This window comes from Hyperolius riggenbachi, chromosome 3, assembly GCF_040937935.1.
Source record: "Hyperolius riggenbachi isolate aHypRig1 chromosome 3, aHypRig1.pri, whole genome shotgun sequence".
Taxonomy (NCBI): Eukaryota; Metazoa; Chordata; class Amphibia; order Anura; family Hyperoliidae; genus Hyperolius; species Hyperolius riggenbachi.
The window spans coordinates 67,986,942-68,009,920 of NC_090648.1; the positions used below are offsets into that span (position 1 = coordinate 67,986,942).

The following is a 22,979-nucleotide window of genomic DNA, read 5'->3' on the forward strand; positions in this document are numbered from 1 at the left end:
AAATCGATCGCACAGTAAATCTGCTGAAACATCTCATTGTGTATTCCCAGCATAAGGGAGGAAAATGACATCAAGATTGGCTTCAAAATAGACACAGTTAAAGCGGAATGAAACTGAGCATTTCTTCTTTGCTCTAAAAAATTATTTACAGCATATTATATACAACCACCATTTTTTTTTTTTTTTACTAAAACAACATTCAATTAGTTACACACGGCTTGAAAGTTCAGTGCAGAGAAAATTGGACGCATCCGAAGTGGAGATAATATTGTCTTGTGTTTACTTGATTGTATCAAGCGAGGAATGTGACACATTCTCTGACTGTGCAGAAGCTCCTGGACACAGAGAGACACTGAAAGCATTTCTGCCTTCAATACAACATAAATAAAACCAGTTATGAATAAAATGCAAAGGCAGCTCTCAAAGCAAAAAAAACTGTACTTTTGGGAACTTGTAATTTCTAAATGAATAATAATACTTATGCACAAATGCAAATATGATAACTGTATGGCATATAAAAAGTAGGAAAACATGTTTTTATTGAAGATTATGTCAGGGTTTTATACCACTTTAAGATGGGAAATCCTAAGAAGGATTTACTCTTTTTTTACAATAGAAAAATCACTAAAATCAAAATATACCTACTGTATGTTATTTACACATACTGTATGTTATTTACACATACTGTATGTTATTTACACATACTGTATGTTATTTAAGTAGAGCAAGTATTTATCTACTTATATATGTGTCTTTTTTTCTGAGATAGTATGACTGAAACTGTGACCAAGAATTGAACTTCATCCCAATCAGTAGCTGATACCCCCTTTCCCATGAAAAATATTTTCCTTTTTACAAACGGATAATCAGGGGGCTCTGTATGGTTGATGTATGGCTGTGGTGTATGGCTCTGTATGGCTGTGGTGAAACCCCTCCCACAGTGTGATGTCAGGACCATGGTCCTGACAGTTTCTGGTCTGTGAACCTCATTGCATTGTGGGACATAACAGCTGCTTACAGCTGGGTTCAACTGCCAAAAAAGCAAGCAGCATCTCCTTCCACTGACATCACCTGCCAGCAGTAAAAATGTCACCATGTGATAAATGTCAGAATGTAAATCATGGAGAGGAAAGATTTTACAATGGGCAAACACTGACTAAATCATTTATACATAATTATTGTAAAAATGAAGCACTTTTTTTATTACATTATTTTCACTGGAGTTCCTCTTTAAGCCACAAGGGAACAGCTTCTTATAAACCCTAGCATCTGACAACGGTGAGAGCATCTCCCCTTCATAGTGTTTAGTGTACATAATTACCAGGCCCCTGCTCTTATCAGCAGGTTTCAGGCCAATGTCTCTCCGCTTGTTTAAAGGGACTCCGAGCAGTAACTAAAATCAAAATCTGAACTTACATGGTGCTTTTTCCAGCCCAGTGTAAGTCGGGAGGTCCCTCGGCGTCCATCTGGCTCTTCTCCCAGGGCCTGGTCAGAAATGGCTCCCCGGCGGCTCCCGGCGACACTGGGCCCGAGTGTCGGGCTCCTTCTTCCTGATAGGTGACGTCAGTCGTTATCACAGCGGCCGGCGTGACAGTACTGGGCATGCGTGAATAAACCGTGCATGCACAGTACTGTCACGCCGGCCGCCGTGATGACAAGAGAAGCGGCCGGCGTGGTGACAACTGACGTCTCCTTTCAGGAAGAAGGAGTCCGACACTCGGGCCCAGTGTCGCAGGGAGCCGCTGGGGAGCCATGTCTGACCAGGGCCTGGGAAAGGAGCCAGATGGACGCCGAGGGACCTCCCGACCTACGGTGGGCTGGAAAAAGCCCCAGGTAAGTTCAGATTTTGATTTTAGTTACTGCTCAGAGTCCTTTTAAATGTAACAAAGCTGTCCTTTCATTATGTGTCCAGCAAGCACTCAATGTCCCTTGTCACTTTAGACACACACTTCAACTCCAGAGTATGTAGTTGGTGGCACAAAACGGCTCTTAGGAAACAAATTAAATTGTTTACTACTTAAATAGGAACTTTAACCCAGGATTGAACTTTATCCCAATCAGTAGCCCATACTGCCTTTCCCACAAGAAATATCTACCTTTTCTCAAATAGGTCATCAGGGGCATCTGTATGCAGTGGCGGCGCCAGGGTGGTGCTCAAGCACCCCCTAAATTTGTCCAAGCACCCCTAAAGCACCCCCTGGCGTGAACTGACTTCAGGCGTCTAAGAGACGCCGAGTCAGTTCACAGCGGCAGCCCGGAGCAGCAGGCAGGGCTACGGTAAGATGGCCGCCCGAAGCCCTGCTCTGCAGACTTGGAGTCTGCAGTGCAGGGCTTTGGGCGGCCATTTTCCCGTAGCCCTGCTCGCCGGGTAATGCAGGCTGCTGCAGGTAGGAAGAGGATCGTGGGAGCTGAGCTGCACGCCACAAGGAGGTCGGAAGAGGAGGAGGTCGGAACAGGAGGTCTTCTGACTAGGTGAGTAAATGGGTTTTTCTTTTCTTTTTCAGGTGGTGCTGCTGATTGTGGTCAGAACTGCTGAGCATTGTGCATATTGGGGTCATATCTGATAACGGTTGTACATATTGGGGTCATATCTGATAACGGTTGTGCATATTGGGGTCATATCTGATAACGATTGTGCATATTGGGGTCATATCTTATAACGATTGTGCATATTGGGGTCATATCTGATAAGCATTGTGCATATTGGGGTCATATCTGATAACGGTTGTGTATATTGGGGTCATATCTGATAACGATTGTGCATATTGGGGTCATATCTGATAACGATTGTGCATATTGGGGTCATATCCTATAACGATTGTGCATATTGGGGTCATTGAACGTGTTTTTTGTTCAAATCTGCTCACATTACGTGTATTTTCTTAAGAAAACCTGCACAATTATGTGAATTTTGTGGGGAAAGGGTCACCAAAACTTGGGCCCTCTGTCTTTGCGTTGCACTTTTAAAGGGAACCCGAGGTGAGAATAATATTGAGGCTGCCATATTTATCTCCTTTTAAGTAATACCAGCTGCCTGGCTGCCGTGTTGGTCCTCTGCCTCTAATTCTTTCAACCATAGACCCTGAACAAGCATGCAGCAGGTCAGGGGTTTCTGACAATATTGTCAGAACTGACTAGACTAGCTGCATGCTTGTTTCTGGTGTAATTCAGTTCACTACTGCAGCCAATAGATCAGCAGGGCTGCCAGGCAACTAGAATTGTTTAAAAGGAAATATGGCAGCCACCATATCACTCTCACCCTGGGTTCACTTTAAATTACAGTTAGCCCCGCCCTCATCCGGTCATGACCATGCCCATTTTTTCGCAGGTTGTAGCCACACCCATTTTTTGCCGCGGAGCTCTTCGCGCGCCGCAGGTCGTCAGCTCCCCCGGAAATTGGTCCAGCACCTGCATAGCACCCCCTAAAAAAAATTCCTGGAGCCGCCACTGTCTGTATGGCTGATATTGTGGTGGGGGGTGGGGGGGCATGGGGGAAGCATGTCCTTCTCCTCAAAACCATAAGGTTGTGTGGATAGACAAATCGGGGTCTTTGTATAGAGTGCTTGGGGGGGGGGGGGGGGGTAGAAGGCATGTAAAACTTGCACTGGTCTGGGGCCCTTAGCTACGCCACTGTCATCCTGTCTGTAGTTCCATAATCTTATCCTGTAACAGTATTAAAATAAATATGTCACAGGATAAGATTATGGAACTACAGACAGGATGATGACAGTGGCGTAGCTAAGGGCCCCAGTGCAAGTTTTACATGCCTCCCCCCCCAGCACTCTATACATGACAATTGATATGACGCACCACAACCTGCAAAGAACAACCACAGTGTCAGAGATGCAAGTAGGGGAACAGTGTGTTAAGGATTACTACTATTCAAAGCATCTATAGAAGTGATTATTTCCAGCACAGGACCAATAGAAAGCTAATACATTGATAGAGGGTGGACCCTTTGGGGCCCCTGTGGCGCAGGGGCCCCGATGCGGTCGCTACCTCAGCAGTCAGGAAAGTTATCTACAGTTGTTTGCTAAGTCTGAGGTGCCTCTAAAAAGTCTGAAGGTTATCAGTGCTTATGTATTCTCTATCCCATGCAGTAATGCTCACACAGAGCGTGTGTTTTCTATGATGTCTTCAGCATGGAGAAATGAGAGAAACCGTCTGGAGGTGGACAGCGTCTGTGTGAACCTTGTAGAAGAATGTACAGAAATGTATAAAAAATTCCTGGCTAATGGCAAACTGTTAGAGGCAGCGAGGAAAGGATTGAAATATCAAAAGTAGAAGCTCGGTTTGGTGAGTACAACTATTTTTACTGATGTATTGTTTTATTTAGCTGATACTTTAATATAGATTAATATTTACATTCTGTTCATATGAGTATCTGTATAATTTAGTGTCTTGCATGGTGGTGTAGTATTGAACTACTGTGCGCCACTGTCCTCGGTACGATGTCCTCCTTTTCAGGGTGTGATGTCCTCCTTTTTGGGGTTTTGCAAGTGGCCACCATATCAGAAACACACTCCATAAGGGTGGTATGAGGGCTAGATGTCCACGTGTGGGGGTTGTGCTTACTGCCCTACACAGTGCAGGATATTTGGCATTTGCCATAGAACACATTGGCGCCCTGTGCTCTTCACAGATGAAAGCAGGTTCACACTGAGCACATGTGACAGAGTCTGGAGACACTGTGGAGAACATTCTGCTGCCTGCAACATCCTCCAGCATGACCGGTTTGGCAGTGGGTCAGTAATGGTGTATGGTGGCATTTCTTTGGGTGGCCACACAGCCCTCCATGTACTAACCTGAGGTAGCCTGACTGCCATTAGGTACAGAGATGAGATCCTCAGACCCCTTGTGAGACCATATGCTGGTGCGGTTGGCCCTGGGTTCCTCCTAATGCAAGACAATGCTAGACCTCATGTGGCTGGAGTGTCAGCAGTTCCTGCAAGACAAAGGCATTGATGCCACAGGCCATGGACTGGCCCACCCATTCCCCGGACGTGAATCTACTGTATTTTTTGGACTATAAGACTCACTTTGTCTCCCCCAAAAGTGGGGGGAAAAGTCACTGTGCCTTATAGTCTAAATGCAGGGAGTTCCTGCCAATGTGAACCTCCAACCTGCCGCAATGTTGTGGACTCGCTGTACTGTGCTCCTGCAGAGGAGGACGCAGAGGGGCATAGAAGAGGACACAAGGGGGCATAAAGGAGGACACGGAGAAACATGAGGTACAAAGGGGGCATGATCCACAAGATGCCCCTTCACCATGAATACACCACGTTTAGTATATTTTTTCCCCCTGGTTTTTGTCCTCTAAACCTAGAAGCATCTTATAGTCCGGAAAATATGGTAAATGAGCACATCTGAGACATCATGTCTCACTCCAAAAACAACAAGAACAAGTAGATCCTATAAATTACCGCACCACTCACAATTAATTTATAGGATTATATTTATTATTCTTTCTGCACACTCTGGACTCATTAAGACATTCGGCTGTTTCGGCTGTTGGTGCTTGCCTATTTGTTTTTGTGTATCATGTCTCGCTCCATCCACCAACGGCACGTTGCACCACAGACTGTCCAGGAATTGGTGGCTGCTTTAGTCCAGGTCTGAGAGGAGATACCTCAGGCAGAGGCGTATCTAGAGGGGTGCAGGCATGGCTCATGCCATGGGCGCCACAGCAACATGGGCGCCACGTCTCCTCCTGTGCTGTGCCGCCATGCCTCCCTGTATCTCCCCATCACTCAGATCAGATTAATTCTGTTATATGGGGACCATGGCTACTTAATTTATGTATGTAGAGCTCACTTGGCTTAGTGTTAGAAAAGAGGACAGAGAGGGAATAAGAAGAAAAAAGTAGCTTCAGCAATATCCCGAGCCAAAACACAGCAACCATAACACACGTACGCAGGAAAGGAGGTTTTTTTTTCGAGGGGAAGAGGGCTCTGACGGGAGCGGCGCAATTTCAGTGTTCGCCATAGGCTCTATATTACCCAGATACGCCCCTGACCTCAGGAGACCACCCGCTACCTCATCAGTGCTCAGGCATTCCATCTTCATAAAGGCATGTGGAGGAGTTCCATCTTCGTACACTTCCACCTTCTAAGCCGGAACTTCTGCTCTGAAAGTGTAAGGAGATGGAAAGTGTAAGGAGATGGAACGCAGCATAGAAATTCTGATTCAGAAGGGAGGCGGTGGCTAGGTGAGGTAACATCCCCACACTCAGCTCTTGCCTCCCGCACACTGTAGGACAATCTCGCTTTTTGCCAGAACTTTCTCACTCATCTCTATAAGGCAGGGATCCTTTGCATCTGGTGCAGATGTGGATATGTTTCTGAAGGGAAACTCAGATTGTAGATAGTATACTTGCAGATTGTATACTTGTCTGAAAGGGTGAATTTTAAAGCAAATGTGCGAGTTAAAAAAAAGTTATTTACCTCAGTAGAGGGAAGCCACTGGCGCGGTGCAGCATTTTGCCGCAGCCTAACGCTAGGGCAAGGAAAGTATTTGGGGCATATCACACTACATGCAACGTGGTGCGGCGTGGCGGAAGTAGCTAATCTAACGCGAGTGCACACCTACGTTACCGTGCGACCTCTGCAGCGACATGCAGCAAACCAAAAGTCATGTAAGTCTATCGTGATGTGCATGTTTTAAAACGACCGCTACAAGGTTTCCGTGTCGCACATGCGCTGAAGTGTATTTTAGCAATACACTTCCACGCACTTCATTGATTTGGCCACAGAAAGTGAGCGCCGCTTCCTGCTTTGTCTGCTGCCAGACGGGGATTAACGCGGTAATCCCCAAAGGCTGTTTTCGGCGGTGCCGCATCGCAACAGCAGAAATGCAGTGTGAAACCGTCCTCTGGATGATCTGGATTAGGGTTTCAGTTTATATAAGTCAAGAGAAGCTCCCTCCTGTCTCTAGTAATCTGACAATGGCCCGAGGCTGACATGAAGCATATCTCCGCTTTACATAAACTGTGATGGCAAAAGGTTTCCAGCTGTTCTTCCTGCGCTCGCCTGATCTTGTTTCCTGGAATTTTCTGCACAGCCTCTTGCAGCAGTTTGTCATCTGTACCTCTGATTTCCTCAGAAGCAGCTGCAAACCTTGAAGGGCTGCTGAAACGAAGGCTGAAAAGATGATATGAAAGTTCATCTATTAGCAATGACAACTATATGTGTAATGTTTGGCCAGGTCCCACATGATGCAACCCAGGAAGTGCCTCCTAGGTCGCGGCTTAGCTTCCGATTGGACGAAGCACACGGAGGCGGGCAACGGTGGGGACAGAGGTGGGGGAGCGTGCAATTATTGACAGGCTGCAGGTAAATAGAAGGCTAGCGACAAGGAGACTGTCGCTAGCCTGGGCTTTTTTCGGGGGGCACAGCAGACCCCGGGGGGACTAAAGGCGGCAATAGCGAGACACAGAGGCATGTCATTATGCACAGAACATGCCTCTGTGTTTTCTTAAGATATAAAATACCCGCCTTGGGTTCTCTTTAAGGGTCCTTTCACACTGGCGCAGTTTGTTAGGGCAAATTGCCGCACTGCTATCGCAGCCTAATGTAACTGTATTAGGAAGTCAACCTGAGGATACCCACTAACGGTACAATTTTAGGTGAAGAGTCGCCCAATCGATCAGATAATTCCAATCGGAAATAAAATGTCATCATACATTGATAATTTCGCCATCCACTAACCAATCTGTACTTCCTATCCATTACAACCGATTATAACATCATTTTTTCCGAACAAAATTGTCACCGAACAATCATTTTTAGAATTGTATGGGACGTCAACAAAGTTTATGATCTGCAAAACCGATTGCAATTATCTGATCACTTGGGTGATTCGTCACTGAAATTTGTATCGTTAGTAGGGACCTTTAGATGTATTCAATAAAATAATTGATTCAATAGAAAAATCATGTTAATTTTCTTCAATCAGCGGATCTCAATTTGAATTTAAATGTGTAGAAGTACCTTATATACTCACGTATAAGCCTAATTTTTCAGCACAAAAAAATGTGCTGAAAAGTTACCCCCTCGGCTTATATGCAGGTCAGTAGAGCAGAACGGATAGTAGAGCAGGTTTTGTTACTGGCAGAGGAATGTAAGGATGGTGCACTAGTGATCCTACTGTTGCCAGCTGTGCCCATGCTCCCCATCCCCTGCAACATGGTGTGCAGAGTGCGCTGCTTAAAAGTACCCGTTCCCCTGGCTTGTGGAGCAGAGCGTGCAAGCAACGTGTAATCAGTGCAATGATAGGGGGATTCTTCCTGTGTGGCAATCACTGTGTCTCATATCTATGATTCCATCTAGTGGCGTCTTGAGACACGGCTGTATCATTCTTGTGGCACATCTGGCTATGGGGAAGGGTTCTGACCTGTACTCTTGGCACAACTGGCTACTGTGGAGGGGGCTATACTGGGGATTAGGCTTATACATGAGTCAATCACTTTTTCCTGGTTTCTGAGGGAAAAGTGTGTATCTTGGCTTATACACAGGTCGGCTTATATGTGAGTTTATAAAGTATTTGATACAGGCCTGCATGGCTTGCAGAAGATCCTTTAGGGGCGGATGCTTATAGTGTACCTGAGACGAAAGGGTGTAAAGGTTTTATACATACCTGGGATTCCTCCAGCCCCCTCCATGCAGATTTCTCCCTCGCCGCCATCCTCCGCCTCCTGGATGCTCCGATAGATGCCCCGGTTTCTTCCTCCAGTCGGGGCCAGTCAGCGCAGCCCGCCCACATTTGCTCCCCTGTTGCGCTCCTGCAGCTGGGAGCCTTCTGCGTAGTACGTTCCCGGTGACGGGATAACAGAGCATCCAGGAGGATGGCAGCGAGGGACCGATCCATGTGGATGGGGCTGAAGGAACCCCAGGTATGTATAAAACTTTTGAACCCTTTCGCCTCAGGTACAGGAAGCAACCCTTTTGTCTCAGGTTTACTTTAAAGTGTACCTGAAGTGACTTGTATTGTATTGACTATTTACATATCGGCCATATTAGAGACTCTCAGATTAGCAGCGCTGTCGTTACTGGTCAGCAGACTAATTGACCGTACATTGGCTGATCCTACAAATTACATTCTCTGAGCTAAAGGTGACCGATTCTCTTCACAGCAAATTTTTAAAACAGAATTATGAAAACAACCAAGGCCAGGTTCCCGCCGTATCACTTTTATATCGCACAATAGCTTTGTGCAGCGATTACCAGCATTTTGACGCACTGTGCAGCCTGTGTAAATAAAGTTTTACATACTCGCTGGGTGTCCCGGATGTCCGGCTTCTGCCCATAGCCCCGCCCCAAGCAAAAGAGGTCATAGGTGCTTCTTTCTCTCCAATCAGAGAAGTGCCTTTGACCACTTCTTCTGGGGTGCAGGACTATGGGCGGAAGCCGGACATCAGGACACCCAGTGAGTAAATTAACCTTTATTTTTGAAAAAAAAAAAAAACATATATCCCCAAATTGCAGCAAAATTACTCTGAAAAGTGATTCAAAAGTGATTTTGCAGCACTCGTATTCTTTGCATTGGAGCATCCAAAATGTTGCATGACCTGCAATTTCGATTAGCCCTAATCGCAATCGCTCTAGTGGGTTCCCCACCATTTACTTTCATTGGAAAGCATTTTTTAATTGCCAGCAATAGATAGAAAAAGATACATACAGCCTGATTCAATAGAATTTTTTTTCCTGGGCTTTTTTCTCTCTCGGTTAATGTTTTCTCACCTAATTTGCAAAATACTGTATCAGCACCAGTAAAAAACAAACTTCACAAAATTAATCTCTATCTAAGGAGAACCTCTAAGCTGACGATTTCTCTGCTTGCCCTGGCCTGGAAAAGTATTACATTGATAAAATGCGATCAGATCTTTAGTAAGAAAACTGGGGAGGAACATTCGTTGAATCAGGGGTCTGTTAGTAATGAAAAATCAGAGAATTTACATGTAGCCAACAGCTGCTGTTAATTCTTAAAGGAATGTTCTTTTTCTTTTTTTTTTAACAGAACTTTAAGATGTGGAGAAGATGGCCGTCTCATAAAGCTTTGGAGGAAAAACATGTGAAGAGGTATTTCCTTGTGATACTGATCCGTCTATTTCTAGGAAAAAAACCTAACTTCCCCCTCCCCCAACATTTCCAGCATAACACACAAGACCCGCTGCTGGCTAATGAGCATCAGCTGAAGTGGGCGGGCCTTTACTGAGCTGGTCTAGTCTTTCTAGTAGTGTGCTGAACACTGCCAATGAAAAGCAGCAACAGTGATCAAATACAACACTATGTAAAAAAAAATATGTAAATAAGAACACTAATTTTTGATTGGAGGATTCAAATGAGTGGCAAATCATCACATTTTGCGGTTGATTCACTAAAGGAAATAGCGCCTCCTGTTACTCTTGCTATTTCCACAGCGTGCCTTAAATCTAATGCGCTGCACGCTACGCGAGCTATTAGCCACGTAGTGCATATATAAACAGGAGCGCAGGCTATACTGCAGGTAGAGGCAGCATAGCAAATGCTATTACCTTAAAGAGAATCTGTATTGTTAAAATCGCACAAAAGTAAACATACCAGTGCGTTAGGGGACATCTCCTATTCCCCTCTGTCACAATTTCGCCGCTCCCCGCCGCATTAGAAGTGGTTAAAACAGTTTTAAAAAGTTTGTTTATAAACAAACAAAATGGCCACCAAAACAGGAAGTAGGTTTATGTACAGTATGTCCACACATAGAAAATACATTCATACACAAGCAGGCTGTATACAGCCTTCCTTTTGAATCTCAAGAGATCATTTGTGTGTTTCTTTCCCCCCTGAGGGGGGAGTGCATAGCAGAACCACAACACTGAAGAACTTGGCAGCCTTCCAGACACAGGCTGACAAGTCTGACAAGGGAAAGATACATTGATTTATTACAGAGACTGTGATAATACAAAGTGCTGCAGTAAGCCAGAACACATTAGAATAGCTTTTGGAACTTGTAGGATGATAAAAAACAGGATGCAATTTTTGTTACGGAGTCTCTTTAAAGGGATACTGTAGGGGGGTTGGGGGAAAATGAGTTGAACTTACCCGGGGCTTTTAACGGTCCCCAGCAGACATCCTGTGCCCGCGCAGCCACTCACCGATGCTCCGGCCCCGCCTCCGGTTCACTTCTGGAATTTCAGACTTTAAAGTCTGAAAACCACTGCGCCTGCGTTGCCGTGTCCTCGATCCCGCTGATGTCACCAGGAGCATACTGCGCAGGCCCAGTATGGTCTGGGCCTGCGCAGTATGCTCCTGGTGACATCAGCGGGATTGAGGACACGGCAACACAGGCGCAGTGGTTTTCAGACTTTAAAGTCTGAAATTCCAGAAGTTGACTGCCCTACAGTATCCCTTTAAGCCTCTTTCCAACATATAAGGAGTGGTAGTCTCCTCCCGCCCTGAGCCCTTGTGGATCCAATCACTATAGAGGACGTGATCCACGCACTCTGATTGACCCAATAGGCTGCTTGTCAAGTGCACCGCATTACATTTAAAGCACGCTGTGGAAATAGCGCAAGTAAAAGTAGGTTACTCGCGCGATTTCCTTTAGTGAATCGACCCCTTTATGTTTATTTATGGTTTGTAATGTATGACAGCTCCTTTTGAAACAGAGATATGTAATCGTGTTTTCTGAAGCTGGACATACCTTACTTTCTATTTGTAATCAGGTGGCCTGACCCACTTTTCAAGTGTATGTGTGTTAATAATGTTTTCTGCATTTCAAGTGTGTGTTAATGTTTTTTGTATTTCACATGTGTGGTAATGCTGCATTTCACGCATGTAGTATAAATGTTTTCTGCATTTCACGTGTGTGTGGTAACACTTTCTGCATTTCACGTGTAGCAATAATGTTTTTCGCATATCATATGTGGGTTATTCTTTTAGGTTGCTTTCACAGTGGGACGTTACAGGCGCACGTTAGAGCAGCCTGTAATGCAGCCCAACTCACAGTAATGAAAAATCAATGTTCACAGTGCCCACGTTGCGGTACAGTATAACGCTGCACGTTCAATGAAAGTGCAGCATGCTGTGCGTTATATGCGGTTTTAGCCGCATTAGACTGTTTGCACATGCTCAGTAATATGTATTGTGAGTAGCCACATGGCTAATTAATATTCACTGCACTGTGCGGACGCCACTGGCTGGACCACAAGATGCGGAGTGTTCCGATCACGTGGTCTCCAGCCTTTTGCCGCATGCGCCGTTTTCGGCCGATAGTATGCGTCAAAAAGTACGCATCAAGAGACTCATAACGTGGCTCTATACAACGTCCAACTTCAAAGCTCACATGCGTTGCGTTAGGGGCACGTTATGCGACCTTAACGTCGCATCTAATGCAACGTCTTAGTGGGAAAGAGCCCTTAGGCATTTCATATGTGGGTAAATGTTTGCTACTTTTCTTATGTGGAGTAATGTTTGCTCTATTTATTGTTTGATGGCCATAGTAGCTACAGTTGATATTTTAGGGTTATTGTTGCAGCATTTCCCATCTTGGGGGCTGGTGATTACTAAATGGTATGCTAATATATAACCAAAGGAAACAGTGACAGGAAAATTGATATAGCTCACTGCCCACTTTGGTGGAGTCTAATTTAGTACTAGAAAGATGTACCTATTTTGCCTTCAGAATTGCTGCAATTCTTCATGGCATTCATCAGAGATTTTAGTCCATACTGATATGATAGCATCACGACTTTTCTGCAAATTTATCAGCTGCACATCCATGATGCCAGTCTCCCATTCCGTGTGTGTGTGTGTGTGTACCTTATTATGTGTGTGTGTGTGGTTGGGGGGCCTTCAGTGATGATCTTCTGAGTAGCTACAAGTTCGTGGCTACTTGAATTTGAAATGGTAATTAAACGTGGTGTGACCGTGGGAGACGAAGGGTTAACTTACCCATAAGTCCATAGAATATTCTGCGTTCCATTCGCGTCCCAGGCGAAGTGTTGGCTGTATTTCACGACTCACTACTGCGCTTCCTCCTTCAAGTTGGGAGGAAGAAGCGCGGTAGTAAGTCGTGGAACGCAATCAACACTTCGCCTGTGATACTCGGATGATCATCACTAGTTGCCTTATTATGTGTGGGGGGTTTTGTGGGAAAACATCTTATTATTTTTAGAGTCACTTTGCCCGTTTTGGGAGAAAACTGGGGCTCGCTGCTTTAGAATTACACTGTTATGTTACAATTGACCCCGCCTACATCATGTCCTGGCCATGCCCATTTGTTGTCACGCGCCGCACTCTGCCTTTATCCTCGGTGCCCCAGAGTGCTCTGGATCTTTCAGGATCCTAGCAACGCCTCTGTTGCCCTACATAGTGTCTCTATGGTTTGGTGCCTTACATCCACCAGGGTTTGGTATTCTACAGTGATTCTGGGATTCAGTGGTCAGCGCAAGTCTAAGCTGCAGGCCAAGTGTTTGTAGGCAGCACATTACAGCTATTCTCAGCACTATGACCTGTGTTAGTAAACACAGCTGAAACAGTTTTAGTAGGTCCCATCTTTCCCCTCTGTGGGTGTAAATATGGCAAAATATTACTGTATATAATTTAAATGGTTTTGGATGGGGATATAATATTTAAATTATGTAAAATTTTAAATTACACAATGTGCCTAGAACACAACGCTGGTATAAATTGTATGTAAATGTCAGTAACCTAGTCTGTAATTTCCTCTGATATCTATGCATCTCTTTTTTTATACAGTATAGTCATATTTGGTTCAGAGCCAAATTCCACAGCTGCAAACCAGCATGGCGGAGCATAAGGCAACATGCGTGTGCGTTCAGAAATCTGATCTACAGGCTGCGCCCTCCATCGCTGGAGCCCATTTTGTATAATAAATAGAGCAAGTAAGCAACTATTTGCAAATCCTCATGGCTCTTCTACAAGCAAAGCACAAAGTCAGCATCCTAAGCATTAGACTCAGTGGAAAGAATTACATACAGAAATAGTTAAATTGTCTGCATTAAAGAGACACTGAAGCGGAAAAAAAATGATGATATTATGATTTGTATGTGTAGTACAGCTAAGAAATAAAACATTAAGATCAGATACATCAGTCTAAAGGTGGCCATACACTGGCCCGATTCGCGGCCGTTTCGACAGCAGATTCGATCCTGGGATCGAATCTGCTGCCAATCGTTCGCGCTAAACGTACCCGCCGATCCGATTTCCTCCCGAAATCGGATTGGTCCGTCGATCGCGCCGTGCGGGAAATTACCCTCGATCGCCCGCGGGTAGGGTGCGCGTCGCTAGCGGCGGCCGATCCGATCAGGTATACATTACCTGACGCTGGCTCCCGGGCGTCTTCTCCGCGCTGCACCGCTCTGTTCCGGCTCCATCCCGGCGCTTCCTGTGTCACTGCAGTGACCAGGAAGTTCAAATAGAAGGCGCTCTATTTGAACTTCCTGGTCACGGAGTGACACAGGAAGCGCCGGGATGGAGCCGGAACGGTGCGGTGCAGCGTGGAGAAGACGCCCGGGAGGCAGCGTCAGGTAATGTATACGGGGGGGGGGGGGCGCACAGGCGGCAGGAGCAGCTCAACAGATTGTGATCGGTTTCAGGCTGAAATCGATTCACAATCTGTTTGCAGTAAAGGCAGCCATACGATCCCTCTCTGATCAGATTTGATCAGATAGGGATCTGTCAGCTGGTCGATCTAATGGTAAATCGACCAGTGTATGGCTACCTTAATTGTTTCCAGTACAGGAAGAGTTAAGAAACTCCAGTTGTTATCTCTATGCAAACAAGCCATTAACTCTCAGACTAAGTCTTAAGGCAGCCATACACTGGTCGATGTGCCATCAGATCGACCAGCTGACAGATCCCTATCTGATCGAATCTGATCAGAGAGGGATCGTATGGCTGCCTTTCCTGCAAACAGATTGTGAATCGATTTCAGCCTGAAACCGATCACAATCTGTTGTGGTGGTGCTGCCGCCGCTCCCCCCGCCGGTATACATTACCTGAGGCTGGCTCCCGGGCGTGATGTCCCCGTCATGTGGCACCTCCGGCTCCGGCATCCGCATAGAACTTAAGCTATCACACCAGTGACAGCGGAAGTTCAAATAGAGCGCCCTCTAGTTGTACTTCCGCTGTCACTGGCATGACAGCGGAAGTTATGCGAGGATGCCGGAGGCGCCATGACGGGAGCAGTGACGGACGGGATGCCCGGGAGCCAGCCTCAGGTAATGTATACCTGATCGGATCGGCCGCCGCTAGCGACGCGCTCCCTACCCGCGGGCGATCGAGGGTAATTTCCCGCACGGCGCGATCGACGGACCGATCCGATTTCGGGAGGAAATCGGATCGGCGGGTGCGTGTTGCGCGAACGATTGGCAGCAGATTCGATCCCAGTGATCGAATCTGCTGTCGAAACTGCCGCAAATCGGGCCAGTGTATGGCCACCTTTAGTCCTGGAGAGGGCTGTTATCTGATTTTTATTATCTCAACTGTAAGTGAACTGTTTACTTTTCCTCTGCTAGAGGAGAGATCATTACTTCACAGACTGCTCTGAAAGACTCATTTTGAATGCTGAGTGTTGTGTAATCTGCACATATTATAGAATGATGCAATGTTAGAAAAAAAACACTATATACCTGAAAATAAAAGTATGAGAATATTTTCTTTGCTGCTAATCTTCTAGTAATTATTCATAGTACGCAACCAATTCACTATATCATATTTTTTTTCTCGCTTCAGTGTCTCTTTAAAGGCTGATATTAGCTTATGCTCAGTGGGAACTGAAGCCAACACCACCTGCTGGCCTGAGATGGTAAACAGGAAGTATATTATTTATTATTATTATTATTGATTTATAAAGCGCCATATTCCATGGCACTGTACAAAGTAACAAACAAACATGGGGTACTTAATACTATTTACACAACATAAGCACGCTTCTATACAGTAACGTATGAATGTGCGCATTGCAGCCACATAATATAGTGTCAAACCTTGGATAACAGCGGCAACTCGGGTGATAGCTTGTTTCAGCTCCCTTATGTTGTGTAAATGTTATGTAATAGTGGTTATCAATTTTTTTAGGGTGAGACGAGCTTAATGAATTGAATTGGTTGATATCCTGTAATTTTTCTAGGTACTACATAATGATACACCAATATACAAAATACTGAATTGGTAATTACAGTTGCAAAAGTAAATATGATGAGTAAAATGAATATAAAATTCCAAGACACAAAAAGGTGAGAGCCCTGCCCTTGCAGGCTTACAATCTAAAGGAATGGGGGGATACAAGAAGAGGGATAGTATACAATAATCTAGGGATGGGACGAATCCACAATTTCTCTGAATCCGAATCTAAAAAGGTTCTCGAATATCTCAAACCTTTCGAATCCCGAATCTAACGAATCCTGCACATAAGAATTGTGCAATCCATGGTATAGTTGCCCGCAGTATAGGTAGCTAGGAAAGGTGTCTTCAGTATAGCTAGCAAGGTATAGGGGCCTTCCCTATAGGTTACAGGGTATAGTGGCCTTCATTATAGGCAGCCGGGTATAGTGGCCTTCATTATAGGCAGCAGGGTATAGGGGCCTTCAGTATAGGTAGCAGAGTATAGGGGCCTTCAGTATAGGTAGCAGAGTATAGGGGCCTTCAGTATAGGAAGCAGAGTATAGGGGCTTTCAGTATAGGTAGCAGGCTATGGAGGGCTTCAGTATAGGCAGCAGGCTATGGGGGGCTTCAGTATAGGTAGCAGGGTATAGGGGGCTTTAGTATAGGTAGCAGGCTATGGGGAGATTCAGTATGGGGGCTTCAGTATAGATAGCAGGCTATGGGGGCTTCGTATGGGGGCTTCAGTATAGATAGCACGCTATGGGGGCTTCGTATGGGTGGCACATATCCTCCTCCCTCCTCCCGCAGCCTCCTCCACTCGCCCCCCCTGCATAAATAAGGAGAAGCAGCCTCTCACCTCCAGCGGGGAGTGCAGTGCAGCAGACTTCACTTCCTAGTTCCCCCTAGTGGCCGCCGGACCGGCTATTACTGATGACGCGTAGTAAGAGCCAGTCACTAGGGGGAATAAGGAAGTCTGCAGGAGGTCTGCCGCTCCGGGCTCCACGCTGGAGGTGAGAGGCTGCTTCTTATTTATGCAGAGGGCAAGCGGAGGCGGCGCGGGGAGCAGGAGGAGGACAATTGCGAGCGGGTGAAGCGGCGGATGCGCGACGATGCAGCGTCAGGATTCGATTCCACGAATCTCGAATATTTCCTAATATTCGAGGGATTCGTGGATTCGCCGGATTCGTCATCCCATCCCTACAATAATCATACCTAGAGGCAGTGTGTTTTTAGTGAGGAGAGCAACCTGACCTTACAGCAAAGGGGGAATGGCCTAAGGTAGAGCGTGTGCTTGTCGGTAAAAGTGAGTTTTGAGGGAGAGTTTAAAGAAACCATAGGTTGGAGAGTGACTGAAGTATTGTGGAAGGGCATTCCAGAGGAGGGGTAAAGCACGTGCAAACTCTTGTATACATGAATGCAAGGAGGTAATTTTAGAGGACGACAAAAGAAGGTCATGTGAAGATTTGAGATTGGGGTTGGTATCTGGAAACTAGTGAGGAGATATACAGGGGAAAGACATTGTGGAGAGCTTTGTAGGCTAGGGTAACTGGATCCTCTGGTTAATTAGAGGAGAGGAGCAGCAGAAGAAGAGCGAGAAGAAAGATCAACGAGACAAGCAGCCGAGTTCAGAACAGATTGGAGTGGTGCCAGTCTGTTAGTCCACAAAGTAGTATGTTACAATAGGCCAAACGAGATGTTACAAGAGCATGTATTATCATTTTAGTTGTGTCTTCATTGAGAAAAGGTCGGATGCGAGATTCATTTCTGAGCTGGAGATGACAGGAGCTGGTTAGGGTCAGGGAGTGAATGTGAGGCATAAAAGAAAGAGAGGAGTCAAATATTACCCCTAAGCACTGTGCTTTGGGAACTGAAGCTATGGGGGTTTTATTAGACCAGAGGCGGTGGAAAATAATGTTTTACTCATAGTAAAGGACAACTGAAGTGAGAGGGATATGGAGGTTGCCATATTTATTTCCTTTTAAGCAATACCAGTTGCCTGGCAACCCTGCTGATTTATTTGGCTGCAGTAGTGTCTTGAGAGTTGAGGGTACACATAGCTTACTAGTGATTGTATGCCCGGCTGTATGGACTTTTTCCCTTTTGATATTGTTGGATAGATCTGTTATGCCCTGATAAAGGGACATGTGAGTCCCGTAACGTCGGCTTCTACCTGTCCTGATTAAACATCACACTGCGAGTTCCGGCTTTCTCTGGTTATTTTCTATGGACTTAATGAGGGTATCAAGCGCTCTGGGTATTTGGCCTGAGCACCCCTTATAAAACTTGTGGCTCATATCAAGGGTGTGCGGGAAGCACCAAACTATTATCCATTATATAGAGAAGTACTCTTATGCATAAATAACTGGATCCATTAAATGCATTCTCAGCTTCTATTTAGCAGTCCTCTGGAGTACCGAAGACGTAATAATCTGTGGAACATCCGTTTGGTAATAAGAACGTTATAATAGATCACTCTGCCTCCTAACTGCTAATGTGTGGGAATTGATGGAACCAAATCAGAAGGCAGGCTGCAATTTAAGGCACATGATGACTGTCAGATTCATGTACAGCTACAAATGCAAATTCAGGATTGGAGCTATGGTGGCAACTGGTGAGAGGCAGCAGACCAGAGGACACCAAAGACACATGCTAGGTGAAACTCAGCCAAGGGCAAGGCGACCAAGAACAACTGCCTCTGCCAACCTGAGCCTGTCTTAGGTTTCACAATGCCCTGAGCAAAACCTGACTTTGGTGCCCTTCACCCCAGGATTTCAAGCCCCACACTGGTGTCATGGTCACCTGGCAGCTGCTCTTCCCAAAGAGACACGCCAGTCTTACCAGCCTCCGCTGCCGGGTGAATGTGCAAGTAAGCATGTGTGTGCATCTCTGAATGCAGGTTAACACCTGTGGCTGCATTTAGTTGCTGCGCAGCATTAGACTTTGTGCATGCAAAGTTTGGCGTTCACAAATGCACAACATATGAAATTACACGCGCACACAACCCTTGTCTGCCTATAAAAGGCCACTTTTCCCTGTGCTCAGTGCTAATACCTCTGTCAGCTAGAATGGTTGTGTTAGACCCTAGTGGTTTCCTTTCAACCCTGATCGGCTACTTTTCCTGACCCAGCTTGTCTGACTTGCCTCAATCTGACTCCGTGATATTGACTGGCTAGTTTTTGGTATTTCCCTGCCTGCAGCCTGCCCTGATCCTGATCTGCTGCTTGTCATGACCGAACTCTGCCTGCACTGACCTCTGCTTGTCTTATCGTATCTGATTCCTGACGCCTGTCCTGATATCGACCTGTCCCGGCTAGGCATACTGGTTAATCTCTGAAGTACTTACACCGTGCCTTTACCTTGGGGTGTCGCCTGTTGGGCACTAGTTAGCAAAGCCCATAGACCCCAACGGTTGAATGAGGCTACTGTGGATGCAGGGGCATAGATGGGAAGAGAGGGTCAGGGGAAATTCTAAGCTTTATAGCTCTGATTGAAGTTTACTGCAGACACACTACCCCCAGGATAGGTAGCGTCCCAGTACTTGGTAGCTGGATGTAGCCAGAGGTGCACTAGGCCCTGGACTTTGTGTTTTTCCAAAACTCTAGCCCTCTTGCTAAACAATAGAGAAAATTATAGTTTCTCAGTCGATTGCTGCTCAATTAACAGCAGCCCATGAGCCCAGGGAAGGAAACAGGAAACGCCCAGTCAGCTGACCCAAAGGAGTTTTGAAAACAAACACACAGACCATGTCACCAGCATTTTGCGCCTGTACAAACATACTTGGATATGATTTCTGCAGATGTAGCCTGTTGCAGGTGGTAGAGATAGGCTGCGCATAAGTGCTTTAGAAACTGTGGATACATTTTAAGGCTTCGTTCACATCTGAAATCTAAATCGCTAACGCCAGCGGGGGTTTTTTGCTCATTTTTTCCACTGCGCACTACAATTTTTTAAAAAGTGCTTTTCCAAAGGCTTTTGCAGAGCAGGTCATTTTTTTACTTCCTGATGTCAGTCAGGAAGTGGACTCTTTCACCCGGAAATGAATTAATATTATTATTTACAGGGTGGGCCATTTATATGGATACACCTTAATAAAATGGGAATGGTTGGTGATCTTAACTTCCTGTTTGTGGCACATTAGTATATGTGAGGGGGAAAACTTTTCAAGATGGTTGGTGACCATGGCGGCCATTTTGAATCCAACTTTTGTTTTTTCAATAGGAAGAGGGTCATGTGACACATCAAACTTACTGGGAATTTCATAAGAAAAACAATGGTGTGCTTGGTTTTAACTTAACTTTATTATTTCATAAGTTATTTACAAGTTTCTCTTTGTTTACAGCCATTGACGCCGAGGTTAACACATGAGGAGCGGATAGAAATTGTGTTGATGTCTGGTGAATGCAGTAACCGGGTCATTGCAGCAGATTTCAATGCAAGCCACCCTACGAGACCACCCATCTCCCATGCTACAGTTAGCAAACTGCTTGCTAAGTTTCGTAAAACTGGTTCAGTGTTGGATTTGCCAAAATGTGGACGCATGAAATCTGTCACTAATGAAGAAACATCAGTGGCTGCCCTAGCTTCATTCAGCAAGAGCCCACAGCGTAGCACTCACCACATGTCACTGGAGAGTGGTATTAGTCGAACATCCCTTTGGTGGATATTAGCTACTCACAAATAGCACCCTTACAAACTCCAGCTACTGCAGCATCTCAACGAGGATGACCCAGATTGGCGCACTGAATTGGCAGAATGGGCAAAACAAAAATTGGAACAGGACCCTCAGTTTACGCAGAAGATTTTGTTCAGTGATGAGGCAAACTTTTATGTGAATGGTGAAGTTAACAAACAAAACCACCGCTATTGGTCTGACACTAACCCACATTGAATAGGTCCCTCCAAGACTGTTGGAACAAAAAAAATTGATGGTATGATGTGGTATATGGGGTACAAAGATAGTGGGGCCATTCTTCATCAATGGAAACCTCAAGGCCACTGGATATGTGAAATTGCTACATGATGATGTGTTTCCCTCTTTATGCTCTGAAGCTGGCACGTTCCCTGAGTTTTTCCAGCAAGATGGTGCACCACCACATTATGGATGTTAGGTCCGAGCATTCCTAGATGAACAGTTTCCTGGAGAGTGGATTGGTTGTCGTGAGCCAGTTGAATGGCCCCAAGGTCTCCCGATCTGACCCCCTTAGACTTTTATCTTTGGAGTCATCTGAAGGCAATTGTCTATGCTGTGAAGATACGAGATGTGCCGCACCTGAAACTACAGTTACTGTGCTACAATTTCTCCTGCGGTGTTGCTATCAGTGTGAGAAGAGTGGGAGAAGAGGGTTGCATTGACAATCCAACACAATGGGCAGCACATTGAACACATTTTATAAGTGGTCAGAAACTTGTAAATAACTCATGAAAGAATAAAGTTACGTTAAAACCAATCACACCATTGTTTTTCTTGTGAAATTCCCAATAAGTTTGATGTTACATGATCCTCTTCCTATAGAAAAAACAAAAGTTGGATTCAAAATGGCCCACTTCAAAATGGCCGCCATGGTCACCACCCATCTTGAAAAGTTTTCCCCTCACATATACTAATGTGCCACAAACAGGAAGTTAATATCACCATCCATTCCCATTTTATTAAGGTGTATTCATATAAATTGCCCACCCTGTAGTATTTATATAGCACCAACAACTTCCACAGCGCTGTACGAAGTATGTATAGTCTTGTCACTAACTGTCCCAGCGGAGGAGCTCACAATCTAGTCCCTACTATAGTCATATGTCTGTATTGTGTGGTGTATGTATTGTAGTCTAGGGACAATTTAGGGGGGAAGCCAATTAACTTATCTGTATGTTTTTGGGATGTGGGAGGAAACCAGAGTGCCTGGAAGAAACCCACACAGACACGGGGAGAACATACAAACTCCTTGCAGATGTTGACCTGGCTGGGATTTGAAACAGGGACCCAGGAATGCAAGGCGAGACTAACCACTACGCCACCGTGCTAACGTATTTATTCATGAAAGCACTGGGGTATTTACCTATACCTTCTATTGAGCAAAAACGCTCAGAAAATGGTACAGGCAGCGCTTTGCTGAGCGGAACGGAAGAGTTTTTAGGGTGATTTTTAAAATCGGCAGCGCTTACAAAAACAGCAAATTGCCCTAGGTGTGAACAAGCCCTAAAAGTCTGATTCTCTTTAAAGATACCAGTCACATTTTTGCAGCCAATCACATCATTGCAGCTAGAACACAGCTCACAAGACTCAGCAGCAGATATAGCAACAAAGACGTCAGTATTCTGATCTCTGCAGTGTGACAGGGGAAACAGCTGACTTCATATAAATAGGTTTGTTGCCTGAATGAAGGAATAAGGATGGATGTCTAGCTCTTCTGACTAATTAACTTAATTGATTAGTAAGTTTCAGAACCTGATTAGCCCATTGCAAAATTCTGGTTCTGCTCACGGCAATACCTAAAATAAGATTTAAAGCTCAGGTGTCAAACATAGCCATTATATAGAGAAGTATTCTTATGCATAAATAACTGGATCCATTAAATGCACTCTCTTAGCTGCTATTTAGCAATCCTCTGGAGTACTGAAGACATACTGATCTGTGGAACATCCATTTGGTAATAAGAATGCGATAACAGTCAGATCACTCTGCATCCAGAATGCTAATAAGAGGGAGTAGCTACACTGACCAGACGTCCCATTTTACCTGGGACACGTCCCAGGTTCAGGGTCCCCTGTCCCAGGCCGCAATGTGTCCCAGGTTATGTCCCACTTTTGGCCGCTGAGTGTCCCAGCCGTGAGACTCTGTGGCCGCATAAGGTAATGTTTGCCTCATTTACCGTTTGCGGA

The 22,979-nt window shown here is 45.4% G+C and overlaps 1 long non-coding RNA gene across 5 annotated transcripts in view; it reads left to right on the top strand.

Moving 5' to 3' along the window:
* The window catches only part of LOC137562716 (uncharacterized), a 258,806-nt gene that overhangs the window by 101,395 nt on the left and 134,432 nt on the right, over positions 1–22,979 (top strand). For 4 of the 5 annotated variants that reach the window (XR_011030171.1, XR_011030169.1, XR_011030173.1 and 1 more), the window contains exons 4-6: positions 10,015–10,076; positions 13,734–13,879; positions 15,732–15,804. This is a non-coding gene — a long non-coding RNA (uncharacterized lncRNA). The remainder of the gene's footprint in view (positions 1–10,014; positions 10,077–13,733; positions 13,880–15,731; positions 15,805–22,979) is intronic. The other variant, XR_011030170.1, reaches the window with a different exon arrangement.